This window comes from Adiantum capillus-veneris, chromosome 3 (assembly GCF_014529385.1).
Source record: "Adiantum capillus-veneris isolate H3 chromosome 3, ASM1452938v2, whole genome shotgun sequence".
NCBI classification, from domain to species: Eukaryota; Viridiplantae; Streptophyta; class Polypodiopsida; order Polypodiales; family Pteridaceae; genus Adiantum; species Adiantum capillus-veneris.
In genome coordinates, this window is record NC_140933.1 from 43,721,435 (window position 1) to 43,729,286 (window position 7,852).

General features: G+C 41.4%; 1 pseudogene; it reads right to left on the bottom strand.

Moving 5' to 3' along the window:
- Positions 1–3,806: 3,806 nt before the first annotated feature.
- Positions 3,807–5,051, bottom strand: LOC147460822 (uncharacterized; annotated as a pseudogene).
- Positions 5,052–7,852: the final 2,801 nt, after the last annotated feature.

Genomic DNA, 7,852 nt, shown 5'->3' on the forward strand with positions numbered 1-7,852 from the left:
CTTAAGTTTGAGCCTCAATTGTATGTTACTTTAGCACTAGAGTGTACGGTTAGCCTCATGACATTTGTGTGGCTACCAATGCCAGTAGGCTCAAACTTAAGTTCGATCCTCACTTGCATATAGTAGAGTAGCACCATCATGTAGGGCTTGTTGCTACCAAGGGCATAGAAGAACACCTTTAGGCTCGATCGTAAGTTCGAGCCTCAAGTGCATATTCTTTAGAACTAGGATGCAAGGCTTGCATCCTAACATCCTTGTAGCTACCAATGGAAAGAGACTTGCTTGCAGTGTAGCCCTACTATGCAAGGGCACAGCCTCATGACATCCTTGTGGCTATCAATGACATGGCAAAATATCTTTAGACTCAAGCTAAAGTTTGAGTATTTCATACTGTAGTGCCACGGTGAAAGGTTAGCCTTGTGAGATCCTTATAGCTACTAAGGTCATAGAATAGCATCCTTGTGGCAAACAATGGGAGAAATCTTTCACTTAAGTATAGACCTTGCCTACAAATGTCAGTATAGCACTACAATGCATGTATAGCTTCATGACATCCATGTGGATACCAAAGGAAAAGAAAAACACTTTGAGGCCGAGCTTAAGTTCGAGCCTCAATTGTATAAGCTATTGTAGCACTAGGGAGTAAGTCTAGACTCATCCTTTAGAGATACTAATTCCAAGAGGCTCAAACTTAAGTTTGATCCTCACTTGCATAGGATAGTGTAGCACTAGAATGCAAGCCTAATGTCATCTTGTGGCTACCATGGGTATAGAATAGCACCTTAATTTCAAGCCTCATTTTCATATGCTAGTGTAGCACTAGGATGCAAGGCTTTCCTCATGACATCCTTGTGTCTACTAAGGGCAAGAGGCTCGAACTTAAGTTTGAGCCTTGCCTGCATATGCTAGTATAGCACTAGCATGAAAGTCTAGCTTCATGACATCCTTGTGGATACCAAGGGAACAAAACAACACCTTTAGGTTCAAACTTAAGTTTAAGCCTCAATTACATATGATATTGTAGCACCAGTGTGTAAGGCTAGCCGAGGGATATCCTTGTGGCTACTTAGGGAAAGAGGCTCGAACTTAAGTTCGAAACTCGCCTACATATGCTAGTATAGCAAGTCTAACCTAATGACATCCTTGCGGATACTTAGGGAAAGCGGCTCAAATTTAAGTTCGAACCTTGCCTATATATGCTATTGTAGGCTACCTTAATGACATCCTTGTGGCTACTTAGGGAAAGAGGCTCAAACTTAAGTTTGAACCTTGCCTACTTATGCTAGTATAGCAAGTCTAACTTAATGACACCCTTGTGTCTACTTAGGGAAAGCGGCTCAAATTTAAGTTCAAACCTTGCCTACATATGCTATTGTAGCAAGTCTGGCTTAATGACATCCTTGTGGCTTAGGGAAAGAGGCTTGAGCTTAAGTTCGAACCTTGCCTACATATGCTAATATAGCAAGTCTGCCTTGAACTTAAGTTTGAGCATCAACTGTATATGTTACTTTAGCACTAGGGTGTAAGGTTAGCCTAGGGTGTAAGTTTGAGCATCAACTGTATATGTTACTTTAGCACTAGGGTGTAAGGTTAGCCTCATGACATCTATGTGGCTACCAATGCCAGCAGGCTTAAACTTAAGTTCGATCCTCACTTGCATATACTAGAGTAGCACAAGCATGTAGGGCTTGTTACCACCAAGGGCATATAAGAACACCTTTAGGCTCGATCTTAAGTTCGAGCCTCAAGTGCATATTCTTTAGCACTAGGATACAAGGCTTGCCTCATGACATCCTTGTTGCTAGCCTTATTTGCATATGCTATTGTAGCACTAGGGTGAAAGGCTAGCCGAGGGACATCCTTGTGGCTACCAGAGGCAAGAGGCTCAATCTTAAGTTAGAGCCTGTTTAAGGCCCAAACATTCAAAATAAACAAAGTACAGAAATCAGAATGGAACTGGAACTGGAACAAAACACAGAAACTAACAACAGACTAAATTCGCCATAACTTCCGCCTTCACATTCCCAAGAAGATACTGATCGACAGTTACATATTTCGATAAGACTAATGGGAAACGCCCTTTCCCAAGAACACCCCTTGGAATCCCAAAAGTACAAAAGTTCACATTCCAACTTCCACTAAGGTAAACATCCCAAAAATTCCTAGGCTTAACACCTAGCACAGCCCGGTGGCTAGAGCCATAGGCTGACCTGGACCCACAATCCCTTGATCAAACAACCTTCTCCCCAGCATCCCCTTCTACTTCTGCCTTTTTTGCTACAACATCCGAATCCGCCTGCTTTTACCCCTCTGCTTCCACCTGCTTTTCCACTTCTGATTCCGCTCCTCCTGCTACAATCCGATATGGTCCCAAAACATCACTGCTCATCTCCTCCGTCCACTTACTCATTGCCCCTGCATTCACTTCAATCTCCTTACTTTTTTCCTTCAACTCCTGCATCTCTGCCACTAATTTCTCATTTTCCACCTTCAATTCCTCATTCTCCCTCCTAACACTTTCTTTTCCTACCAGCTGAAACCAGTTTTTGAATCTGTCCGTCGGCACCTCCATGTTTTCTCTCCAAAGCCTTGTAGATGTATTCCACATCTCCTGTGCATATTCCAGCACTTCCTGCTTCAAGGTATCCGCATCCGAATCAGCTACTAAGAGACCTGTCATCCCCGCCATCAGCTTTCCCATAATATTTTCAGAAAACATTTTGCTCGTCTTCTCCTTAACAATCAGTGAACTGCGACGTCTCACACTTGGATGTGATCTCCAACACTTCTCACCACCTTAATCTTATAATGATGAATTTTCACCTCGATTCGGGCACACCATGCAAGATTCGCCAAAAAAAAATTTGTTCTTAAATGAGTCACATCAGCACTGAGCGAGTTTTTAGCCTTAAAGTGAGTACCCCCACTAATGAGTACCCCTTGACCCTTTTGCCCAATTCCATTCCTCCAACTTTCCTCTTTCTGGACTTCCAATCCCACTGTCCGAATTCCAACATCCAGTCCGCCATTCGAATTCCGAATTCCAGATCCCTTTACATGTTGAACATACTTTGACATTAAATCTGCATTTTGCTGAACATCCTCTACTTCCACGTTTACATCATCCGCTTGACTCCCAAATTGACAAATGGATTGACAATCGCCATGATAAAATTCAGCTCCATCTGCATTTCTAAAGATGACTTCATCATTTGCTGCAATATCTTTAGCCTTCCACAACATCCACTGTGAAATTTCAAGAACTTTTCATATCTGAATTTGCATCTGTATTTCCGCCTAAATCTGAATTCCAATCTGAATCTGAATTTGAATCTGAATCTCACTCGGAATATGAATCTGATCCAAAATTTGACACTTGGTATACTCCTCTTCATGTCCCTTATACAACAGTGCCCTATCAACTCCTACATATTTGTTCCGATTTTGTCCAATCCAAGAAGAAAATGATGTTGTTAATCCCCACTGAGTATCGATGTCATCCTCCTTGTGACACTGATTGTCATAGCTCTTCATCAGGCTTTTCACGGATTCCATTAAAATTTGCATCTAAATTGGTCTTTGCATCCAAAATTGCAGTTGAATCCAAATCCAAAATTGAGACTGAATCTGAATTGAAATCTGAATTTGAGTCTGAATCACATTCGGCATCTTCCAAAATTTGACTTGCTTTATCAACTGAAAATTTTCCCTCAATATCTCTTCCTATCCATCTATATGAAACTGCCGCAATATGGAATGCCACCTCCAACTTCCAATATGAATATCATCATCCTCAATCTCCTCCATTATGCTACTGTCATCTTCTGGTCCTTGCTGTTGCAATTGTTGCTTGGCTCTTTTGACATCTTCTTTTGACATTTTCTTTAAAGTCCACTTGAAATGATAAAATTCCGCCATGATATCCGCATTAGCATGCACATCCTCCATTTGCTGCTGACAATTGTCCTCTTCAAATGTATGTGAATTCCCAATGAACATGACACTTCAATTAGTCAAAAAGGAATAATCCTCCACTTCCGTGGTAGGATAGAGGTAACCAGGGTTTCTGCCTGGCTCTGTTCCCTGACCTCCTGTTGCTCCTCCTTACCTTGCTGCCTTTTATCCTACTGATATTGATGATCCTCCACATGGTCTTCTTTTTGACTTCCCACTTGCATTTGTTGAGCTACCACCCATTGATTTTCTGATCGAAACTGCTATGTACATTGTTGGGATACAATTTCTACAAGTTTTGCTAACGCATATTTCCATCAGTGGATCTCGTGGTGACAATTCCTCCAAAACTGAGTTGTTCATTGTTGTTGCTGCAAATTCCTCCTGAGTACATTTGATTTTTGAAACTTCTTCTTGATTTGAATCTTCATTTGTAATCCTACATACATTCTCAATTGAACCCAAAAATAAATCAATCACCTCTTCTCCTTCATTCCTCTCTCTATCCATCACCTCTCGTTCATCTGACTATCCACCTGTCCATTCCTCACATTATCCACCTCTTCAAATGGTCTTTGATTTCCATGAACAACATCCTCAATATGTATGATTTGCTTCTCCTCTAAATAATAAATCTCATTGACAAGTGACAACACCGACATCAATTTCAGCAATGGATATTCCGTCTCCACCCTATGAGCACACTCCAATGGTAGGGTAGGGGTATCTAGGGGCAGTATTAGGCTCTCTTGGCCAACCTCCTTTTGTACCTCCTTCTCCTCCACCTTTGGTATCCCCACATGATGTATGTCCGTCTCCAAGCCAACCCATCCGTCATCATCATCACTTAATTCATCTTCGAACTCAGCCGCATATGCATCCCTCAATCTCTCACATTCTTCCTGCAATTTTCTCACCTCCTTCCTGCTGGAACATGATGTCCTCCTCTTTCATTTATGATTAGTCAACCACTCATATGCCCTCTCTAAGTCATCCTCAAAATCTTCCAGCTTATCCCATGCTACCTGTGTCCCATCAATTGATGCTTTATGAATTCTTCGGCTAAATTTATGAAGTTTTGATCACAAATCCACCATACACCACTTCCTACATGCATCTTGCTCTGAACACTCATCAACTGCACATGGGAAATCCTCCACTTCATGCTTCCGACTCATGCATACCTTGCATTTCTTTCTCTTCTTATTTTGACTCCCCATGGAGCTTATCCGCTAGAACTTTGATTTGAAATTTGGTTGCTTTCTGACTTCCACATTTGCAACAGTTCTAATTCCAGATTTCGCAATTTGACTTCAAACTCTGCAACAGTCATTTTGATTTGAGTTCTGATTCTGCAAACTGATCTGATTCTTGATTCTAGTGGTACTCAACTTCTTGCACTTCCTCCTAGTGGAACTTGACTCCAATAACTCCCCCCTACTAATCCCCCGGAATTTCTTCCCGGGGACCCTCAAAATCTGTGATAATAAATTTGGTTCATCTTCCACTTCTTCCTTCTGTCTGCCTCTTAGATAATCCTCTCGTACATCCAAATCTTCTTGTCCATTCTGGATCTTCCCCTATAGAAACTCGGTGCATCCCAGGATAATCCAAAATTCCCTGCAATTCCGAACACTGACTGTCTCGCCCATACAACTGCCGAAACCTCCTAGCAACTGACCTTGTCCAATATGGGAATATATCCTCCTCCACTTCCTCCAGAGTGCAACCAACTACCCATGCCAACTCACACTATTCTGAACATCCTCACTCCATTGCCACAGCACTCGCTCCTACAAGAGAAACTTGAATCCATCCATGCTACATCACACTTACATCGTGATCGCCAAGTGTTTAAGGCACATACATTCAAAATAGACAAAGTACAGAAATCAGAATGGAGCTGGAACTGGAACAAAACACAGAAACTAACAACATACTAAATCCGCCATAACTTCCGCCTTCACATTCCCAAGAAGATATTGATCGACAGTTACATATTTCGATAAGACTAATGGGCAACGTCCTTTCCCAAGAACACCCCTTGGAATCCCAAAAGTACAAAAGTTCACATTCCAACTTCCACTAAGGTAAACGTCCCAAAAATTCCTAGGCTTAACAGAGCCTCACCTAGATATGTTAGTATAGCACTATCATGAAAATCTAGATTCACTAAGTCCTTCATGGCATCCTTCTGGTTACCAATGACAAGAGGCTCAAACTTAAGTTTGATCCCCACTTGCATATTCGAGTGTAGCACTAGCATGGAAGGCTAGCTTAATGACATATTTGTGGTTATCAAGGGCATAGAATAGCCCCTTTAGGATCGATCTTAAGTTCGAGCCTCAAGTGCATGAGGGAATAAAAATTCACTTTTAGGCTCAAACTTAAGTTTGAGCTTCCTCTCCATATGCTAATGTAGCACTAGGGTGCATGCCTAGCCTCATGACATCCTTGTAGCTAGAAAAATCATAGAGCTTCACTTTTAGGCTCAAATTTAATGTAGCACTAACTTGCAAGACTACTCTCATGACATCCGTGTGGCTAGCAAGGGTACAAAACAACATCTTTTGGCTCAAACTTAAGTTCGAGCCTCGCCTACACGTGCTAGTGTTTTTTTTTTTTAAATATACTATTTAACTTAAACATATGCTCCTTGTTTAGGTTCTAATATTGCTCTTTTTGGTTGTTTCAGGAATGGAGGCTTCCAATGTACCAAGTATACTAGAGCAGGGTGCACAAGTCTTCACACGCAATGTTCTTTGAATGTCCACTAACGCCAAAACTACTACTTCAAGAATAAAGGTTGACAAGACCTTTGAGTTAACAAAAGAAGAAGGGGTGAAGTTGTTTGTGGATACCTACGATACAGATGCAAACTACAAAGGTGACATCCATCTATATTTGTCACAAGGTGATATGGAATATGGAGACATGGGGATTGTTGTGGGTGTCAAAGATGATGTGGATGCAACAGCAATGCCATGCTTTGCATGTAATGTGCTGCCTATTGGAGAGACCACAAAGGCAAACAAGTTTTTCTTATCATTGGGCACTTTTCATGTAGCAGACATGAATGGTAGCAAACTAGGAAAAGAAAGCTCTATTGTAAAACTAGGATTGAAGATCTCCAGCTTCACTAATCAAGAAGACTCGGGTGTGGACTGGGTGGAAGACCTAGTGAAGGTAGTGAAACATGCAAAGCGAGTCTTGAGCTTACCAAAGAAGATTGTACCTACAAAGAAACCAATAGGGGCACTATCTAAGAAAGTTGTGGAGAAGACGGGGAAAGCCATAGCTAGGATGCACTTGCAGCATCAAGAGGTGCCCGTGCAAGTGCTTCAACACATGTAGAGAAGATCACTGCCACCATTAATTTAGAGGAGAAAGAAGGTTCACAAGGGCAAGATGCACAAGGACTCAGAAGGAAAAGAAAGGCAAAGGATGATTCTAATCTTGAGGAAGATCGACAAAAACTAGCAAAGAGGAAGATGAAAAAGAGTGCATAAGAAAAAGAGGTTTCTGAAGAGGAGTTGATGGACATGGAAACTCCATCCAAAGATAACAAGGCACTGACCTCTTTAGAAATCAAGAAGGGATTCTATCCTTTTGGGATTAATGAAGTCTTTAGCATTGACGTGAGAAGGTGTTTTCCTGCTCCATCAAACTATGTGTACAGAAGATTAAATCTAGATTGGGTCAGAATTTTGACTTTAGACTTCATTCAAGAACCAAAGCAAGAGGAGATACTAGCAATTTTGATGCCTTGTGATCCTTCCAAAAAACATCCTCTTTCTTGACAAACTTTCCAAAGAGGATGTTCGCAATGTTGATTACTAGATCATCTCTGGACAACACTCCATTAGTGCTACAAAACGTTTGCAGGGTGAAAATGTTG